Below are 20,631 nucleotides of genomic sequence, written 5' to 3'. Positions count from 1 at the left end.
TAAGTGGGAAATTCAAAGTTAAAACTCTATAAAATACGATTTTTCCACATTCGTTAATATAACATGAATATCAGTGCACTGAAGAATATCATTCAGTATATTAATATGCTGAAAGAAACTAAGTTGGACCTATACTTAGAAATACTTATGACCTGTGTTTCAAGTACATTTGGAGTTTGTTTCAAATACATTTTGTAGTTGATCTGTGTTTAATTGGTCCCTGAAGCTTATCACATTCTTTCAGGTATGAGCAGCTAGGGTGCTCTCTCTCTCTCATCTCTCTAACCCATTCTGTAAAATTCATCCATTCCTTCTATTGGTCTCTCAGCTCTACTAATAAACAAACTCTGATTGCCTTTCTTTAAAACTCAGCTTTCTCCAATCCAACTTTCCTAACACAAGGTAATTTTCCTTGGCAATATTAACATTCACAACTCCAGCTGGATGAAATGCTGATGTTTTTTCAATTACTAATGTCCTCACACAGATTGTTCATTTATCTACCAGAATACTTAGACAATCCTAACCACACAACCAACACTCTTGATCTTTTTCTCACAAACAAAACCCTTTAGAGTACACAATCAGGGTGAGTAATGGTCCTCTATGCAACTCAGATCACAACTTGGTCTCTTCTATAATGGAGTTTTTCTCTCATGTGCTTCCCCAAACTTGCATTAAAATTTGGCATTACAAGAATATGAAATGGGATGATCTGCATGATTTTTATTCTTCTTTTCCTTCGTTGGATTACTGTTTTAAATCTTCTGATGTCAATGTTTGCACAGATTGTGTCAGTGATTCCAAACTTCACTTTAAAATTTTGTCCTTTATCTAAACCTTGGTTTTCCAATAAATGTGCTAAGGCTGTTGTTGTTGTTTGGTTTTTAGGAGCATTAGCAACTAAGGCCATATTGCTCCGGGGATATGCGGTGGTCATTCCCTGACCTTTCAGCATCCTCCGTATTTGGTGGTCATGGGCTCGAACCCCGATCTAATCAAGGAGTGTGTGCTACGCACTGCTGCTCCTGACCACCTAGCTACGGAGGCACCCTAAGGCTGTTAAAGATAAGAATGTTGTGTATTGCAATTTGCTTGCATCCAAACCTTCAGGTTCATTTTCTGCTTTCACTAAAGCTTACAACAACTGTAAAGCGTTATTAATCAAACCAAATTAGATTTTTTTTAACAGGCTAAGAGTAGAAAATTTGTTTCTTGTCGAAATGGTAGTCAAACATTCTGGTCTCTTGCCAGAGCTATGAAATGCAACTTTTGCCCAGCTATACTTAGGAGGTAATACCTCCATCTGTTAAAACCTGATGGAGGTATTACCTGGTAAAGCTAAAGTTAAAGCCAATTTACTGGCATCTGACTTTCCTTCTAATTCTTGTACTGACAATCTTGGTAAACCACCTCTTGCCATTGCCTGTACAATCTACTCAATGCCACCTATAGTTTTCCATAAAAAAGATGTCAGAAGAATTTAAGGCTCTAATAGGACACTAAATCACATTACACCATGATAATGGCACATACTGCCATTTTTTTTCACATACTGCCCATATGACACAGATCTAGAATGGAGAGTTTTGCTTCATCTTGCAATAGCCCAAACTTGGTTCAACCAGTTTTTTCTATTTGGATACACAAAGAGCTGAAAAAAACAATGACTGGCTAGCTTCAACAGCAGAGTTCATCCTTTTACCACAGTGAATACAAGTTGGAATGATCAAAAATGTGTTGATAAACAAGTTGGACACACAGAATAATGTATCTGTTCTCTTTATACTTTATGGCCAAAGAGGTGTACAAAGTTTGACTTTCAACAATCAAATTTGATTAAAATGACATCAGACATAATGACAACTCTGTTATAATATCACAATTAAGTCAGTTAAGAAAATCTCTATATAAATTGTGCCATTTTACTTTGGTCACAATGTCATTTCAAAATTGCATACCTCAGCTGTAATATCAAATTTTCCAGTGAATTGACTAGCAAAACGAGTTCACCTTATAAGTAGATTCTTTTTTACAGTTATCTTTCACATATTGCATAGTGATGTATTTCAGTAAAATCTACATTAAGAATCACTGTCTATTTTAATTTAATTTTTTCTGGTCTTTCTTTTAAAAGAAAGTGCAGAAATTATTTTACATTGTCACATTTTATATCACTGTACAGTAAATTGTGAAGGAAGTGGTAAAGGTAAGCATATGCAGCTCCCTCATGTAGGTCATGAAATCAAAGACCTACAGGAACATGTGATGATTTGACATCCCTTATTGGTGTTATATATGTATAGGAGAGGTTTTCATTATGTAACTAAGCTTGTGACCTGTTTATTACTGTAAATTGTTTTTTCCATAAACAGTGCCTCAATATGGAAGCAACTTGCTCTTAGAAATTGACAATCTTGAAAGTATATTTTTCAAGAAAAATATTTTCTAAATTCATGTGTGTAGTTAACCACTTTTTGGGTATATTGTTTTCATTTTGAATTCCATTCAGTTTGTATCATTCTGTTGCAAAGATTAAGATGTGGTTTTGACACTATGCAGTCCAGCACTTTTACAATGGACAGCAAGTTGCCTTCCATATTGAGGCACAGTTCTCTTGCCAGAGGTGATCTGATTGAGGTGTATAAAGCCTTGAATGGTTTGAGCATGCTCAATACTGATGGGATTCTTCCTCTTGCTCAGAATAATCGCCGGAGAGGGCAATAAATTCAAATAGAGAAAAGAAGGTTGTAGGATAGATGTGTGGAAGTTTGCCTTTAGCCAGCGGGTGGTTGATTGCTGGAACAAATTTCCATCTGTCGCTGTAGAACTTGATAGCTTAAATAGATTCAAGGCAAACTTGACAAACATTTGGAGTGAGTGGATGGGTGAAATAAGTGTTTTTTTTTTTTTTTTTTTTTTTTTTGGCTGATGCTATATAAGCTTGCTTTCTTGCATCATGTGCTAATGATAATGCTAAAGTGAAAAGTTTTAGATGTTGAGGATAAAATAAAAGTTTGTGGATAAAAAGAAAATGGATGAATTTATTTTTACTGAATTTAACAATGAACACAATTTGGAATTCAAAACAAAAAATTATCGAGTTATTTGTAGCAAAATTAAAATTAGTGTTACTAGCGGTAAACGATGCAAGGAAGCAAGTTTTACAGCATTTGAGAGGAAACTTCCCACAACAACTAACCACTTCCTAATATTTTGTCTAATTCTTCCTTAATTATTATTGTATATAGTTTTATCTCTGATAAAACTATATACAATATAGTTTTATCTATTTGTACATAGATATTTGTATAAAAATTGTATAGTATGAATCAGAGCTGTAATACTCAATATGTTCTACGTTGATAATAATATTAGTAAATTAATAAGAGGAGTTTACCTCAATATAGTACGTGGAACACTTCCGTATGATACCCTCCAGAAATTAAAACGGAAAAAACGAAAAAATCGACAACTTACCGGTACATTAAAGTAAAATATAAATAATTAAAGTAAAATATAAATAATTAAATAATCAATTTAACACAATTCAAAATCAATTCAAAACAATTAAAATTCAAATTAACGCAATTAAAAGAATCTAACGAAAATATTCAAAACGATTTTCCTTCCTCGGAAATTTTACTTTAATTATTTATATTTTACTTTAATGTACCGGTAAGTTGTCGATTTTTTCGTTTTTTCCGTTTTAATTTCTGGAGGGTATCATACGGAAGTGTTCCACGTACTATATTGAGGTAAACTCCTCTTATTAATTTACTAATAAAAATTGTATATAGTTCTATCTCTGATAAAACTATATACAATTTTTTTTGTAGTGAATTTTGATTTCCCCCTGGTCATTACACTGAAAATAGTTTCCGTATAACAAAGAAAATTTCCATATAACAAACTGATTTCAAGAGACCTCAGTATGTCTTGTTCACACCTCTGGCCTTTAGGAAATAGAGCTGACTTGGTAGAAAACACAAATTAAGAGCTAAAAGGATTAAGAATTAATCACTTTAGCTTTTAAGAGATAAAGTGTATCTAGAGTATTAAGAGCTAAAGGATATAATTAAGGGCTTAAGAGCATTCCACAATTTAGTGGTGCCCATAAAACCTATACGGCTGCCTTTACTGTACCAAGAAGTCGCACTGGTCAACTGTTATCTATGTCCACAGCCACTGGCAAAGATTAAGGCACATTCTCGACATGGACACTGGGTCTGTTCAACGTGTTTTCTACTGTAAGCACCCTATTAGAGAATTAGGAGACAGTGATTTTCCTTTATCCCGGAAATTGATTTGTTGTTTGGCAGAAATGAGTAATCCACACTTTTGCTAAATTTCACCTGTCTCTGTTTAGATGGCAAGTACAATTTGTCCCTAAATCAGTTTTGTTTTAGCTGCTGTGCAAGTAACCTTACAACATCTAAAAGGAAATCCTTGAGTATAGTGGAAAAAGTGGAAGTGCTTAATAGTGTAGATAGAGGCATTAATTAATAAAAAAAAAAGGATATAGATTATGCATCTTTTATGGGACATAAAATATTTCAAGCCAGTTTTTGTTGGCTGGACAAATTCAAAAAGTGCCATGACTTACTCGAAAGTTATTTCTGGTGAAATTGGAGTTGCAATCCAAGAAAACTGAACCCATTGGAAAGAAACAGTTTTGGGATTGGTCGATTCACTTCACAATCGCATCTGGTGTTAAGATCATGGTGTGTTGATCAGAAATGTTTCTGCGATTGCCAAGTGGTCGGTGTCCCCTAGGTGAATTGATCTGTCATGTTCTGCAAGGTGATCCTGAAGGCATCTAGAGCTCTCCCCAATATAGGAATTGCCACAATCATTGCAAGTTCCACGGTATACTACTCCACTACGTAAGAAAGGGACGATGGGAGTGTTAACATTCGAAACAAGAGAACGTAAGCTCCTACCAGGGAGCTGTATGCATTTTATATTGTACTCACGGAGGATTTTAGAAATCTAGTCCGACGTTCCTGGATAGTAGGGAATATAGGCAGTAGGTATATTGTCACATGGGGATGACGTTCTCGGATGGGTCATAAGCTCTTGTGCTTGTAGCAAGCACTTGTCGACAGCACGCTGCACTTAACTCCATCAGAAAAGACAACACCACCGTCGTACATCCCGCTGACAAGGGATGTCGTGCTGTTATATTAGACTGGTCGGAGTATTTGGAGAAGGCCCTTGTCCTACTGCAGGACCCCAATGTTATGAGCCTGTAATTAATCCACCTATCAAAGTCCTAGGATGTCTAGAGTCAAACGTCAACAAACTAGTCTACGAATGGTTCAAATCTGGGAAAATCTCTGTGGCTTTTGCATGCCCTGAGCTGCCAACTTCCACAATTTTATGGCCTACCTAAGGTTAACAAGCCAGGTGTTTCACCCGACCAATTGTGTCCTGCTGCAACGTGCCTACACATGAATTGTCTAAGTACATCGCATGACTCCTTATAACTCTAATGGGAAACTCTGTCCATACAGTCACCAACAGCGAGATCATGGCGTCCTTCAATGTTGTGTCTCTGTTTACATCAATTCCAGTCCAACAGGCCGTTAGCTGCACAAGGCGACTTCTGGAGAATGATCCAAGTCTACCGAGCAAAATATCGCTATCCACAGAGGGCATCTGTGCTGTCCTCAACCTGTGCCCGTCAGGTAGCTACATTACCTTCGGCGATTCCCTGTACAAGCAAATACACAGTATGGCTATGGGTGGCCCTGTCAGCTCCGTCAGTGCTAACATCGCCATGGAGGAATTAGATGAACAGATATTCCTGAGCCTGCCTGTACCGATTGCAATGTGGTGCAAATATGTCGATGATATCTTCACCTTCACCATTGCACGCGGTTCAGAGACACTACTGTTAGAGTACCTCAACTGCATCACTGTTCATCCAGTTCACTGCAGAGTTAGAAGCGAGTGGGTCCCTTCCATTTCTGGAGGTTCTAGTGAAACAAGTGGGCCCACACCTGGAAACCTCAGTGTATCGTAAGCCAATGTGGTGCAGGCAGTTTACCAACTACAGATCAGCCCACGCCCCTTTCCATATAAACAGCACTGCACGCACCGCACTCTATTCTCTGGAGCTTGGAGCCATTCCAGCTCAGAGAAAGCTAGGTGCACCCAGATTTCCAGAGTAAGAACTGACCTAGTCAATTGTAGAGTACCCAACATATGTATTAGACAAGTGCTTGCTACAAGTACAAGAGCTTATGACACATCTGAGAACGTCATCCCCACGTGACAATATACCTACTGCCTATATTTCTTGCTATCGAGGCACATTGGACCAGATTTCTAAAATCCTCCGTGAGTACAACATAAAATGCGTACAGCTCCCTGGTAGGAGCGTACGTTCTCTGGTTTCAAATGTTAACCCTTCCATCGCCCTCTCCTTACGTAGTGGAGTAGAATACCGTGGAACTAGCAATGATTGCGGCAGTTGCTATATAGGGGAGAGCTTTAGACATCTCCAGGATTGCCTTGCAGATCATGACAGATTAATTCGCCAAGATGACACTGACACTTGGCAATCACGGAACATTTCTGGTCACCTCATCATGACCTTAACCCCAGACGTAACTGTGAAGTGATAGACCAATCCCAACACTTCCCTCACCACCTTTGGCGAGAATTGTTGAACATATCATGCTGTCCAAAAGTCTTGAATTACTGCAAGGGTACGAGGCTACACCATACCTTGGAATCAACAGTCTTGAAACTTGACAAGCACTGGCAGCAAACCCACACTCATCTGTGCACCAACAACGAACGCCAATATAGTGAATAATGTTCAATCACAGAGCCATGTGCGCATTAGAGCACATGGAACTCATCATCACCATCAGCCATTTTCAATCCACTGCAGGATGATGGCCTCTCCAGCAACTTTCCAGTTTCTTCTGTTTTGTGCAATGACCATCCATTTACTCTACCCACGAACTCATGAATTTTATCCATCTCTGTTGTTGTCTTCCAGCTCCTCTTGGGTACCATTCTGTTATTTTCTTAGTCCAGATGTCATCATATCTTCGAGCTATGTGTTCTGTCCAAGACCATTTTAGTTCTTTAGTTTAGATAAAAATGTCCTTTACTTGAGTTTGCTGCCGAATCCATGTGTTTCTCTTTTTATCTAACAGTCTGATTCCCAATATAGTTCATTCCATTCTTCGCCATGTAGTTCTCAGCTTCTCTTCCATTCTTTTGGTGACTGCCCAAGTTTCACTTCCATAAGTCATGGTGGGGAGTATACAATGGTTCATTATTTTACGTTTCAGACAAATTGGGATATTGCTCCTCAGTACGTGACTATATTTCCTGATGCTGTCCATCTGAAATTTATTCTTCTTTTGACTTCCAGCCATTTATCATTATTACAGCTAATGACTTGTCCCAGATAAGTATATGACTCCACCTTTTCAATTACTGCTCCTTCAATCTTTATATCCCTTTCTGTGGCATACTTGTTCAATACTTTTGTTTTAGCCATATTCATCTTTAGTCCAAAATCCTTACTAACTCTGCATAACTGACTAAGATTTTCCTCTAATTCTTTGGGAACGTGGCTTATGACCACAATGTCATCTGCAAATCGTAAATGGTTTAGGTACTCTTCATACACACTGACTCCTTTCTGCAACTAGTCTAATCTTCTGAAAGCTCCTTCAAGGGCAGCTGTAAACAACTTCGGAGATAGTGTCTCCTTGTCGAACTCCTTTCTCAATTTTAAATTTCCTACTGTCTTTGTCTAGTCTAATAAAGGAGGTAGTGTTCTCATATATATTTTCTTCAAAATCATAATATATTGGTTTTCTATGCCTTGTCTTTAAATTTCCCAAAACATTGCCTTATGCTGTATGGAATCAAATGCCTTTTCATAATCCACAAATTCCAGGCATAATGGTGTTTTATATTAATTTGTTTTCTCCATTAGCTGTGAAATTATGTGAAGGTGATCCATAGTTGAAAATCCTGTTCAAAAGCCAGCTTGCTCTTTCAGTTGATTCTCATCAAGTATTCTTTCTAATCTGTTAGTAATGACCCTTGTGAACAACTTGTAAATGTGGGATAAGAAGCTAATTGGTCTATAATTTCCAATTTCTGATTTATCTCCTTTCTTATGCAGCAAAACTATGATTGCATTATTCCACTCCTTAGACATCACACCTTTTATAATGCATTTTGTGAAGAGTCTTGCTAATTTTTGTGACATGTCTCTTCCTCCCAATTTTAACAACTCTACAGTAACTTCATCTTCCCCCAGGGATTTCTGATTCTTCATTTTATTCAACGCATGTTCTACCTCATCAGGAAGGATATCGGGTATGTCGTATGTGTTACTAATTTGCGATCCATTTTCCCCATTGCTGGCATCATTCCCTCGCCTCCTTGTTGAATTCTCTATAGTAGTCTTCTACTATTTGAATTATGCTTTCTCTGATATTTATAAGTACACCATCGCTATTCTTCAGTTTAAGTATCATTTGTCTTTCTGTATTACTGCTCGTGGTTGCTGATTTAAGTCCTTTGTTTTCCCTTAATGCTTGTTCTACTTTTCTTGTGTTAAATCTTCTTATGTCCCCTCTGAGTCTCTTTCTAATGGCTTTGCATAACTCAATATACTCAATTTTCTCCTTGTCAGTGTTTATCTTGCTCTTCATTTGTCATCTTCGGTTCATCATGACAAGTGTTTTTTTGACTAATTTTTTCTTTTTTGGATTTCTATTTACTTATAGGTTTCTTTGGCTTTATCACTTTCAGAAAGTTGTAATATTCCTAATCAATATCTTGATCTTGAGCAGTCTGCAGAAGCTCAAACTTGTTCTTAAGTTCCAGTACATACTGCTTTTTCTCCTCTTCTGTTATCTCAAAGACCTTTGTATTATTTACTCGAGTGAGGTTTTTTCCTTTCTTTTCTTACGTCTACATCAAGTGTGCATCTTACCATTCTGTGATCACTTCCAACGTTTACCTTGTTCAGGACGGTAACATCATTCACAATATATCTTCTGTTAGTTAGGATGAAGTCAATTTCATTAGTTGTTAATCCATTTCGGCTCTTCCGTGTCCACTTTCTGTTCACCCTTTTCTTGAAAAAAAAAGTGTTCATTACTGACAATCCACATGATTCTGCAAATTCCACGTCTTTTCACCTCTTTCATTTCTTTCACCAATTCCAAAATTTCCTATAGTTCCCCTTTCTGCACTGTTTTGTCTCTTTCCAACCTTAGCACTAAAGTCCCCCCCCATAATGATAGAGTAGTGGGTTTTCTACTCGTCTAGAAGACTCTCAATTTCTATGTACATTTCTTTAATCTCTACATCATCGTGGCTCGATGTTGGTGCATAAATCATTATAACCTTTAGCTTGTATCTCTTAGAAATCCCGAGTAGTAGCCTTGACGCCCTTGATGTACTTTTGAATTCCAACTCCACGTTTGCTCCTTTCACTGTTTCCATTGGTGTACAGCAGATTTCCACTTCATAAACTTATAAGTGATTCATTTCTTCTTCTTGTTTCAGCCAGACCGATGATATTCCAATTCACATTTTCTAATTCATTTTCCAGCTCTAATATCCTGTCTTCATCTATGAGTGATCTTACATTGTAACAGGCCAACTTCAGTTTCTGTGCATGGCAGCCTGGTCGTACCCAGAGATTCTTAGCACCCTGTTTCCACTTTGATCCTCTTGCTGCCGTAAGATGGGTAGTGAAAGCTGCTGGGGAATGAGGGCCATTTGTTTTGTCGTGCTGTCATGTGCTGGAGGGTTTGGTCTTTTCCTCTTCACACTGACCAGGCATCTTGAAGAGAACTACTCTACACGTTCGTTGCCACCTATGTGACGTAACAAGGCTTACCATTGAGAAGGTGTGCATGAGTGGATTTTGGGGAGGCAGGTCAACCGGACTTCTACTAAATCTGAAATACAAGGTTATTGGATCCCCTCTAAGCCTGTGTGCAACTCACTTGGTATTTATTTTATTTCTATATCTAACGTCTATATTTTGTTAGTATTTTGTATACATCTTTTGCTGAAGAAGGGGTTCGTTTACCCTGAAAGCTCCACACTTAGTTATTAAAAATTTTGTCACTGGATACACTGCATTGTTACTCTTTAATTCAGTACCACAGGCCCATTTGACTTAATATATACACTGTGCTGGCACTTTATTAGGTACACCTACCTAGTAGCGAGTTGAGCCTTTAAAACAGCCTGAATTCGTCTAGGCATGGAGTACCATGCAGACACGAGTGTGTCATGCAGTTCCTTGAGATTCGACGGAGGTGCAGGCCTGCAGCAAACAGCCCTTTCCAACTCATCCCAAAGATGTTCAATAGGATTGAGATCAGGGACTGAGTGGACCACTGCAGAAAGGAAATGTCGTGTTCCTGGAACCATTCCATAATGATTTGGACTTTATGCACCAGCGCATTATCCTACTGGAAGTAACCATCTGACTGAGGATAAACTGTCAACATTAACGGATGCACTTGGTCAGCAACAATGTGGCATTCAGACATGAACCTATGGGTATCAATGGACCCGTGTGGCAAGAAAACATTCCCTACACCATAACACTGCCCCCACCACCTTGCACAGTAGTGTCCATGGATTCATGCTGTTTTCACCAAATTCTGAGCCTTCCATCAACATGATGCACCAGGAACTTCGACTCGTCAGAACAAGCAGCTGTTTTCCAATCCTCAATATCCAGTGCTGGTGTTGCTGTGCCCATAGAAGGGGTGCTCTCTTGTTCTTCATTAATAACAAAGGTATGCAATGTGGCTGTTGTAGCCCAATTCGCGACAAAGTGCGCAAGTGGTCCATTGTGATATTTTGTTCTGCGCACCAAGGTTGTATTCTAATGTGATCTGCGACATTATGGCCCATCTGTTTGCTTTCACAATTCTAGCCATCCTTCTCTGCCCTCTCTCATCAACAAGTGATTTTCTTCCACAGGAGTGCCATTGAGAGGATGTTTTCTGTTCGTTGCACCATTCTCGATACACCCTTGAAACTGTGGTGCATGAAAAGTTCAGGAGAACTGCTGTTTCATAGATGCTTTGTCCAGCACGTCTTGCACCTACTACCATGTCACGTTCGAAGTCCGTTCGATCACTCCTTTTCCCCATTCTTGCTACGGTTTGTATGCTTAACTGATACTAGAAAGGTTGTTCTGCTGCGTTTATATCCACAGCTGGTGACTTGCAATATCGTGGGCCAAACCATTTGTGTGCACAGCAGGGGTGTACCTAATAAAGTGGCAGCATAGTGTGTGTGTGTGTGTGTGTGTGTGTGTGTGTGTGTGTGTGTGTGTGTGTGTGTGTGTGTGTGTGTGTGTGAGTATATACTATTTGTTTCAGTTTCATTAACTACTGAACCTGAGTATTGCTTCAACAAAATTGCTTCAATTTTGCCTTGTGTAAGCTAGTATCATCTCAAATCTTGTCGAAAGAGCTCCCTTTCTATTCTGATTTCAGATCTCTAAATATAAAAGTTTCTATAACTGCTTTTAAACAAATTTGACAGATGATAGCACATCTCTTTAACATTTCAAGAAAATCGGTACATATACAAAATTAATTAGTCACACTGAAAAAATCTTCAAAACACATACACTTTTGTTCCTTTATATATATATATATATATATATATATATAGAATATCATTAGAAAAAGTAAATCAATCCAATAATAAGAATACCATCAAGGACTTAAGAAAACGCAAAAAAAAAAAAAAAAAATTATTATTATCGCTTTTTAAAGACAATCTAGATGACTTCAACTGGGGCCAACCACCCAGAATGAAGGCAAAAAACGACAAGAAGTTCTCTGTTTCTGTGATGATCAATATACGCTAAGTAATTTAAATCTAAACCAAATATAAACCAGTATAGGCCGAACATAAATCGAATATATGCTTACATTTATATTTTACTTATATTTCTTACCTTTGATTCTAATATTTCAAAATTTTTCTTAATTAATTATCTTCATTCGATTTATTTATATTCGATTTATGTTCGGCCTATACTGGTTTATATTTGGTTTAGATTTAAATTACTTAGCATATATTGATCATCACAGAAACAGAGAACTTCTTGTCGTTTTTTGCCTTCATTCTGGGTGGTTGGCCCCAGTTGAAGTCATCTAGATTGTCGGTAAAAAGCGATAATAATAATAATAATTTTTTTTTTTTTTTTTTTTTTTTTTTGCGTTTTCTTAAGTCCTTGATGGTATTCTTATTATTGGATTGATTTACTTTTCTAATGATATTCTATAGACATTGTGGGTGTATTGCATGATTGCTTGCAACTGCATTAACCCATAAATATTAGTTATTGTCTTTTAACTTTCTTGCTTTGCTTTATTTCTTGCTTTCCTTTTATCACTAATATAACTATTAATATTAATATATATATATATATATAAACTTACTTAATGTGTATACTTGTAAAAGAGCTTAAGATAGAGCTATAGGATCGTTCACTAGTACAGCACACTTTCAAACATTAAGACATCTAGGGTTTTCTGTTTGTTTGTTTGGTTTTTAGGAGCATTAGCAACTAAGGCCATATTAGCAGTAGTAGTAATGTGGTAGGAGTAGTGGCATGTGATGCAAGAAAGCATGTGTATGAGCTCATGCAGCATCAGCCAAAAAAAAAAAAAATCACTCCATTCCCTCCAAATGCCTGTCCAGTTCCTCCTTAAATTTATTCAACCTATCAACTTCCACAACTACAGATCGAAGTTTGTTCCAGCAATTAGTTCCACCCGCTGGCTAAAGGCAAATTTCCACACATCTATTCTACATCTGTCTTTTCTTAATTTGAATTTATGCCCCCTTAGGTTCGTAATCTGAACAAGTGGAACGATCCCATCAGAATTCAGCATGCTCAACCCATTCAAGGCCTTATACACCTCAATCAGATCACCGCGCAGGTGCCTAGTCTCCAGCCACTGCAATTTGCAGAACTTAAGCCTCTCTTGGTAAGAGGATCCCTTCATTCCACTCACCAATCTTGTTGCCCTTCTCTGTACACGCTCAAGTAAATCTACATCCTTCCTAAAATGAGGCCTCCAGACCTGTACGCAGTACTCAAGGTGTGGCCTGCCCATTGCCTTATACAGAGGGATAATCACCTCATTCTCCCTGCTAGCAAAATTCCTATATATCATTGACAAAACCCCATGGCCCGCACTGGCAGCCTGTCTGCATTGCTCAGAAAACTTCATATCTGCCTGCAAATTATTCCCAGGTCTTTTTCATTTTCTACCACCTTAAGTGTAGTACCACACAGTTGGTACGTTTCTCTGGGGTTACTTCTACCCATATGCAGAACTTTGCATTTGTCAAGGTTAAACTTCAGTTGCCACTTCTTAGCCCATCTGCCCAAAATATCTAGATCCTGTTGCAGGAGCACACTGTCATTAACAACCCTGCCAACCTTTGTATCATCTGCAAACTTCGACATTAAGCCTGATATAACTTCATAAATATCATTGATAAATATACAAAACAACAGTGGACCCAATACCGAACTCTGTGGGACTCCACTAATAACAATAATCCACGAAGAGCAGCACCCATTGATTACCACCCTCTGTCTTCTCCCACTTAACCATCCTTTTATCCATTGTAGCAACTTAGCCTTAATACCATTCTGCTCCAATTTGTACAATAGTCTTCCATGCGCAACAGTGTCAAAAGCTTTCCTGAAATCCAAATATATGATATCAAAATTATTTTTTGCATCCAGTTCCTTTCTAACCACATCATAATATCCTATCAAATTTGTCAGACAAGACATTCCCTTAAAAAACCAATGCTGTGTCTGAATTATTGCTGCAGTCTTGTCTAGATGATCCTGCAATGCATCTTTAACCAGTGATTCCATTATTTTACCCGGAACAGAAGTTAAACTAACTGGTCTGTAATTACTCGTGTCACCCTTCGATCCCCCTTTGTGAATTGGGGATACACTTGCACATCTCCAGTCTTTGGGAACCTCCCCTGAGTCCAATGATGCTCTCATAATTATGGCTAAGGGTTTGCTTAGTTGTATTGCCGTCTCCTTTAAAATAACTGGATAGATCCCATCCACCCCAGGTGCTTTTCTTATGTTTAACTTCAACAATTTCTCCTCCACTTTGCTCTCTGTTATTACAAAATCATTAAGTATCCTGCTACAATTTGATTACCTTCTGCCATTTTCAAACCTTAATAACTCCTCATGTGTGAATGTAGATGCAAAATACTCATTCAGTTTGTTTGCTATCTGAGCAGGATCATCAACAGTCGAACCATCAATGTCAAGTGGACCAATCAGATTCATCCCCTTCCTTTTAGAGTTTATATAAGTAAAGAAATCCTGGCTGTTTTTCTTAGGATCTTTTGCCAAGGATTTCTCGTAATCTGCCTTCACCTGCCTAACCTCTTTTGTGACCTGATTACAGACTAGCTTATATCTGCCATAGGCTTCTGAGTCGCTCGATAATTTATATGCATCCCATGCATTTTTCTTCTCTGTTACAAGTCTCATTAGTTCATTTGATAACCATTTAGGCCTAAACCTTGAACAATATTTCTTAATGTGTATGAAACTTTTAGTAGCATCCACGATTAATTCCTTGAATGCTTCCCACTTAGAATTTACTGTTGGTAACATCGTCAGTTTATCCCACTGTACAGAATTTAAAAACTGTCTGAGACCACTGTACTCACCTTTACGAAAGCAAAAACCCTTGGTAATTATATCTTTAAGTAAATCCCACATCAGTACACTGTGATCACTGCCACCTAGTGGTTCCTTTATCTGCAAATTCTTAATACACGAATGATCACTGCTGATAACTAGATCAAGAGTATTACTCTCTCTGGTTGCCTCTCGAACATGCTGCTGCAGAAAACAATCATCCAATAAATCGACAAAAGTCTGACTAGTGTGTTAGTGACCAACCCACTAGTTCCAGTCAATATCAGGGAAGTTAAAATCCCCCATTATAAGACATTCTGATTTACTGGCCCACTCTATTTTACTCTATAATTGTTCATTGTACTCATTGAAGTCATTAGGCCTATAACACACTCCTACTCTTATTTTTGCTTTCGCAGTGCTTATGTCACACCAAACTGACTCAACAGTGCACTGTTCACCTATATCAACTGGGTGCACTTTTGATTTTATGTTTTTCTTAATTAACAGCATAAGACCTCCTCCCTTTCTATCCTGTCTATCCTTTCTGTACACATTGTGCTCCCCAAATTCCAGTTCTGCATTTCTTATATCTGTGTGACCCCATGTCTCTGCTATCCCAACAATATCCGCCTTTGATGTCTTGACCAACACTTCAAATTCATCAAATTTATTTACTATACTTCTAGCACTGGTATACATGCTCCTATTCCTATTCCTAGTTACCCTAACACATTCCATATACCCACCTATTTCAGGATGACTGCCATCCGTCCCTGAAACCCCCAACACCCCTCGCTCCAGGTCACTACTTATTCTAATAGAAGTTGTGCAAGAAATCACCTTCACCTCTGCCTACGGCCACTGTTAAACTATTAGTCCTTGTATCCCCCCAAGCTATCAGTTTTCCGACCCACCTAACACTGCCTCAATAGCATCAGCAAATATTCTTGCACCCTTTCTATTTAAGTGTATCCCATCCCTGTAGAAGCAATCTCTCCTGTTAACAAGTACAGACCAGGCTGAAAAAAATTCTGTTCCTTGAGTCTTGCACAATCTTTCCAGGGCCGAATTGATCGACAAGGCTCTCATCATATACTCCCTCCTGTTGTGTCTGGGTAGAATTGCAGACACTTTCAAATTCAACCCTAATTCTCGGCTTTTGTTCAACAGTGACCTGTACTTGTTAAGTAATTCTGCTGGTCTCCTACTCTTAATATCATTAGTGCCAACGTGTACAACTATATCACCTTTTGTGCCCTTAAAAGATGATATCCACTCCACAACGTCATCAACCTTTGCCCCTGGCAGACATACCCTGGTCCCGTTCCACCTATCCTTTTTACAAAGCATGTTACCCGTTTTCCTGACAATAGAGTTACCAACAACTACTAGTTCCTGTGGGACCAGTGCATTCTGCCTTGGGGGCTGCCGCTGTGTTGCGTGATGACCAAGTGCAAGCTCTGCCGTTGATGTGGGCAGCTGAGAGCTTGATGGGTCCCTCAATTTAGATCTTTCAAGGGCATCCACCCTGTCCTTCAAACTCTCATATAGGCCCATAACAACACTGAGTTGTCACCTGATTTCATGTTTATCATGAAATCAGGTGACAAACATTCAAATCATGTTTCGACAAACATTTCAAGTTGCACATTTTTTTAGGCTGTGATGTGTTGGAGAATCGCCCCCCTCAGTTCTCCCCCGAGTCAAAGCACTCCTGCCACTTTGTGCCCGTTGCTTTGCTGCTCTAGTTTGGGGCATGCTATTATATTGCTCCGGGGATATGCGGTGGTCATTCCCTGACCTTTCCGCATCCTCCATATTTGGTGGTCACGGGCTCGAACCCCAGTCTAATCAAGAAGCGTGTGCTACGCACTGCTGCTTCTGCCCACCTGGCTATAGAGGCAGCCCTAGGGTTTTCTATCTGTAAATTTCTGTTTAGATTGTTTACTGGACACCACCAAATGATTATCACTGCTTCGAGGATGGTACCAGCACTGTGGCAGACTTTGCCCTTTTCAGAAATGATGATTCGCAGTTTTGTTTATAACACTGGCGTGCTGTCAAGAGCATTTCCAAAGGTTCATCGAAAAAACTTAAAAATCCAAAATGAGTTTTCTTATCCTCCCCCCAATTGACTAAATGTATTCTCACATTCAGCACCGCTATGAGGTACTGCTAAAATTCCAAGCACGACTTGAGATAGCCTATTACATTTCAAGTTTTCTTCTGTATTTGCCAGTTCTCCAAAGGCCTACTGTAAATCAATTCTTTCTTCCCTCATAAGAGCCTCCAGTAGGTGGATATAGTGCAGTCAACAGAAACTGATACTACCAAATGTCATTTTTCAGTGATATTTAAAAGTAGTGGAAACCTGTCCTCAAAATATTCATATTCGAGGAAGATAAACTGCCAATTGATGAAATTTATGCTACAACAGCATTTATAAGAACATCATTTTTCAATGAGAAATTGGGCACAACCTATTCTGACACACAGCAATAAAGTAGTTCCTCACTAAACAAAAGAACAGAATATTTGTCCTAGTTTCAGATTTGATACTTTTGACATTAAAGCTGCGATGACTAAGTCTTAATTCTCCTTTGATATTATTTTTTTTTTTTATCTGTTATGATTATCAATTTCAAAAAGGAAAGTGAAATATTTAACAACTGTTAGTATAACAAATCTACATACCACATTCGTTAACATATCAAGGAGTAATGATTATTATTCCTAGACATATAGTGCAAGGAAGCCTGAAGCTTATGCTGCACCAGCCAAAAAAAATTTGAGTTACCCTGAGAGAGAGAGAGAAGTAAAAGGGAATCACCAAGAAAGAGAAGAATGATGATATCCAGCTCAGGACTAACTTCGGATTTTCAAACATTCACACAATCTAAACATCAGAAGATTGTGAAGAATATGACGAGAGTCTTTACATGCAAATGGAATGGGCAAGGAAGCATGAACGTCTTATTATGGCTGACTTTAATCTGCCCTGGATTGACTGGAATAAGTGGGAGGGGAAACTAAACATAGGGAAAATTTTTTTAAAATAAACTAAGTGATTTTCATTTGTACCAACACGTTACAGAAAGTACTAGGAATGAGAATATTCTTGACCTCATCATTAATAATGAATCAAATGGCATCACGGGGCTTGAAGTACAAGGACCGTTGTCAGGAAGTGATCATGCAATCATCAGTTGGAAGTTGAAGAAAGATGTCACAGTAGTTAAAGGTAAAGGAATAGGTTTTAACATCAGAAGAGGGGACTTTGGCAGTTTAAGGCACTATATGGCATCTATGAATTGAGCAGATTGCTGAGGTATGGCAAATACATTTGAATTATGGCATACTTTTAAAGCAAAAATCACAGAAGCCATGAATGCATATATAGTGGTACCTTGGTTTGCGAGCATAATTCGTTCCGGAAACGTGCTCGTAATGCAAAGCACTCGTATATCAAAGCGAATTTTCCCGTAAGAAATCATGGAAACCCAGATGATTTGTTCCAAAACTAAAAAATATTCATATACTGTAAAAATGATTAATACAAAATACATACATACCTTCTCATATTTTTAATATTTAAATTTAATATACATAAAGCAATCGGATTTATGGTAGGACAACTTTCACTGTCACTACCGGAATCACTGCTATCTGTTGACTCTTTTCTTTTTGTGCGACTTTAATAAGGAACCTCTCCAATGGCACTTGCCTCCTCTTGAGGATTTCACAGAAATATGACATTGCATTGTTGTTAAACAGATTCATCGCTCACACTATTACAAAATGAGGGGGCACACTTGATACACATAAACAAAGCTGTGTGCGTGTAGCAATTGAATAAACAACACCGTAAAGGCAGAGATACACTATTAACACCTCACATTTTACCACCACTTTGCTTATTGGAGGCTTGAAGTGGTGAAACCCATGTTTAGTCTCTAGAGCAAAGTTTCCGGCATCCCCCTCCCCCCCATACTTCTCCTTCAACCCATGCACGGTACTAAGTACTATAGGTTTTGATACCTTTCGTGTTTGGGGTTTTCATAAAAAAAAAAAAAAAAAAAAACATTTTACTAAAGCACATTTCTAGTGGTTACTACCATAAAACAATAAAAACAATTTCCAGTTACGTTCCTGCTAGTGGAATCTGTTATAAATTGGAAGTAAACTCGATCTAATTGCATTTGTGATTATACCGATAGCTGGAATTGTGTGGGTTTTTACGTTATCATGGCAAAATGTTTTTCCCCTTCACTGATACACAAAAAAAAAAAAAAAAAAAACAAATACATTTTCAGAATCTCCTCTTCATTCCTGTCGTGTTGCGTTCGGTTGGGGTGATTCTGCGTTTGACTGCCATTTCTTGTAAACACAAAGGCGAATCGTGCATAAGCGAATTCGGTTCGTGTTATATAAGCTATCGTTCGCGTATTTATAAATCGTGTATGATCCAATTCGTGTAGTGTAAACACGTGTTATACGAGGACTGACTGTACTCGTATTGCAAGACCTCGCTCATTTATCAAGTTAAAATTTATTAAAAATTTTTGCTCGTCTTGCAAAACACTCGTAGACCAAGTTACTCGCAATCCAAGGCACCACTGTATACAATTAAGCAAATATTGCAGAAGGAGGAGGATTCTGAAATGGATGACTGCAGAGCTGGCTGGTGAAATAGAGCAAAAAAAAAATAGCGTGGAATAGTTACAGAGCAATGAAAAGTACTGAAGCTTACAACAGGTACAAGTTGGTCTGAAATAGTACAACAAATAAAGATAGGGAGGCCAAGGCTGCATATGAGAAAGCATTGGCTAAGAGAGCAAAAAATGGGAACAAGGAATTTTTCATGTATGTGAATAGAACACATACATACACAGACCCCTGTGCACTGGGTGTGGGAAAGTCAGATAACCCAACTGATGTTGCAGAAGAATTGAATAGGTACTTTGCATCTGTCTTACTGAAAAAAGACATGCCATGCTAAGAGGGGGCTGTGCGAGAGAGAGAGAGGCTGAGCCATATTACTGATTTCGTAATTACAGATGACTGTTTATTAGAAAAACTTTTGAGCATAAAGGCAAGTAAGGCTCCCAGAGTTGATGGTATATATCCAATAGTTTTGAGGGAGACTGCCAGGAAGCGTATTGAACCATTGAGGTTAATCATGAGGGCATCTTTGGACTCGGGGAAGATTCTTTTGGATTGGAGAAGTGCCAACGTATCGTCAATACATAAAGGCTATTCTAAGAGTGAAGGGTTAGTCTGACTTCAGTGGTAGGAAAAATCTTAGAGGCAATGATTAACAGTGCAATCCAGGAATATTTAAATAGATATGGCATTCTGAAGGACACACAACATGGCTTTGTTAAGGGTAAATCAAAATCATGCTTAACTAACATAGTATGGTATTTTGACAGTTACACATGAGCTGGAATTAGGGAATAATTTCAACAAATTTAATTTTGATTTTAGCAAAACATTTAACTCGGTCGCTCACGAGAGGTTAGTGTATAAGCTTGAACAGGTTGGGATTACTGGTAAGATTCTAAGGACTGCTGGATGGCTGCAAGACAGAAGGCAGAGAATTGTGTTTAATGGATATATCTTCAGATTGGTGTAACATCAGGAGTGTGCTTCAAGGATCAGTTCTTGGAACACTGTTGTTTTTCCTTTTCATAAATGATATCAGCAAAGGGGTCAAAATTTGCAGTTGACGTAAAGATTGGTAGTCGTTAATGATCAGTGCCAAGCAGTGCTCCTTCAGGATGACTTGAACAGACTTCAAAGATGGTCAGAAGTGGCAGCTATGTTTTAATGTTGCTAAATACAAGGTCTTAATTACACTTGGGGACTATCAACCACCAAATAAATTGTACACT

The 20,631-nt window shown here is 38.2% G+C and overlaps 1 protein-coding gene across 1 annotated transcript in view; it reads right to left on the bottom strand.

Annotated features, from left to right (window-relative positions):
* The window catches only part of pelo (pelota mRNA surveillance and ribosome rescue factor), a 220,382-nt gene that overhangs the window by 29,162 nt on the left and 170,589 nt on the right, over window positions 1–20,631 (bottom strand). The window lies entirely within an intron of this gene.

Source organism: Mastigoproctus giganteus, chromosome 5 (genome assembly GCF_048544385.1).
Source record: "Mastigoproctus giganteus isolate SK-2022 chromosome 5, ASM4854438v1, whole genome shotgun sequence".
NCBI classification, from domain to species: Eukaryota; Metazoa; Arthropoda; class Arachnida; order Uropygi; family Thelyphonidae; genus Mastigoproctus; species Mastigoproctus giganteus.
The sequence above is the reverse complement of the archived record's forward strand: the minus strand, read 5'-3'. Positions and strand labels throughout refer to the sequence as shown.